The 1,966-nt window shown below is 43.7% G+C and overlaps 1 protein-coding gene across 1 annotated transcript in view; it reads left to right on the forward strand.

The window, feature by feature from the left end:
- Positions 1–1,966, forward strand: part of LOC104290895 (lysophosphatidylcholine acyltransferase 1-like) — a gene marked incomplete at its 5' end in the record, with an annotated part of 18,411 nt that overhangs the window by 12,863 nt on the left and 3,582 nt on the right. The gene's annotated exons all lie outside the window — the stretch shown is intronic.

Genomic DNA, 1,966 nt, shown 5'->3' on the forward strand with positions numbered 1-1,966 from the left:
ATCTGTCACATCACCAGCATTTCCGTGTCCATCCTGTGCTATTGCCTTTTTCCTGCCTATCTCTGTTGCTCCTTGTCTCCCAACTCATTTGGGTGGTGACTCAACTCTTCCCCTCCCTCCCCCCATCACCAGCTTCAAAAATACCAGCACAGAATCTTAAGCTGATGAGCCTAGCAGAACTCTAATTTTGGCACACTTCATTGTTTGAGAATAGCTAAATTTGAAATAGCATACACATGAGCTCAGACCAGTTCATGTGAGTTACCAAAGAACTTATTTTGATATCCATCCTTAATAGTACTTTGTTGCATTTAAATCTGCACTTTTCCCCTAAGTGGTCATGGTATGTTGCCATCACAACAAGACCCGGACCGCTGAGCCACAGCACTGGCCACTGACGTGCTTAGCTCTCATTTTCACTGTTTTATTTCCTGTAGTCAAGAGTAGTCTTTTGTGAGGCTACACAAAATAGGATGGTGTTTATATCATTCCTTTGAAATTTTGCTGGGATCTTTTTCTGAGAGAAGTGCTCATTTTATAATATAAACTTTCCACTAAGATTTTAATATCTCTGAAAGCTTAATAGTAGTAATAAATGTCCAATTTATTGTGATAGAGAATTATAAGATGAAAATAAACTTTTAGTATTGCATTTCTGTCTTGAAAGTTCTTGCTATCAATATTCAGTCTCTTGCCTTTCCTGAGAATATGTGCAACTTTCCACATACTCAGTTCGTTGCACTTAAATACTGAGAAAGGAGAGGTGGAAGACTACACCTTTTCTGAAGGCATTGTCCAGACAAGTTCTGAGAAATCAAAACTTTGTATCTGGTGGAAGAGTATTGACATTACTTTGTATACAGGGAGCAGAGGGGTCTGCTCACAAGCTCCTTCTTTCTAGGATGTTAGAATACAAAGCAGGAATATTAAATCTTCAGTCTTACTTGTAAGAACAAAAAATAATATCCAGAGTATCAAACCTAAGCTTGCACATATAGCAGAGTCCATGAAGCCAAAGATCTCATCCCGAAGAAAAAGCTCAAGTTACAGGTACACAGAACAACCAATAGCAAAATTGAGAATGTGTAACTAGATTCATAGTGTTGGATCTGAATTGTTATATTTTTGTTGCATGCTTGAAAACACTGGTTGCCAAAGCTCTGTGTATCAGTTCTCTTAAGTAGTGCGCTGTTGGCTTAACTGTTTAGATGCGCCTTGATTGCAAAGCTCATCCCTTCCCTGTAATCTAGAGAGAGGCCAGATTTCTGAATCTGAAGACATAATTCTGGAGAACTTGGATAGGTTCTGTAGGTGGGCATCGCAAATTCTAGGAATCATAGAATGGTTTAGGTTGGAAAGGCCCTTGAAGATCGTCGAGTTCCACCCCCCCTGCCATAGGCAGGGACACCTCCCACTAGACCAGGTTGCCCAAGGTCACGTCCAGCCTGGCCTTGAACACCTCCAGAGATGGGGCCTCAACAACCTCTCTGGGCAACCTGTTCCAGTGCCTCACCACCCTCACAGTGAAAAACTTCTTCCTAATGTTTAATCTAAATCTTCTCTCTTCCAGTTTATAGCTATTCCCCCTCGTCCTGTCACTACATGCCCTAGTAAAAAGTCCTTCCCCAGCTCTCCTGTAGGCCCCCTTTAGGTACTGGAAGGCTGCAATAAGATCTCCCCGAAGCCTTCTCTTCTCCAGACTGAACAGCCCCAGCTCTCTCAGCCACTCCTCATAGGAGAGGTGCTCCAGCCCTCAGATCATCCTCATGGCTCTCCTCTGGACATGCTCCAGCAGGTCCATGTCTTTCTTATGTTGAGGACTCCAGAGCTGGATGCAGTACTGCAGGTGGGGTCTCACAAGCATGGAGTAGAGGGGCAGAATCACCTCCCTTGACCTCCTGGCCACACTTCTTTTGATGCAGCCCAGGATACGGTTGGCCTTTCGGGCTGGGATTGGCCATTGCGG

This window comes from Charadrius vociferus, unplaced genomic scaffold, assembly GCF_000708025.1.
Source record: "Charadrius vociferus isolate BGI_N301 unplaced genomic scaffold, ASM70802v2 scaffold2558, whole genome shotgun sequence".
In the NCBI taxonomy this organism is placed as follows: domain Eukaryota; kingdom Metazoa; phylum Chordata; class Aves; order Charadriiformes; family Charadriidae; genus Charadrius; species Charadrius vociferus.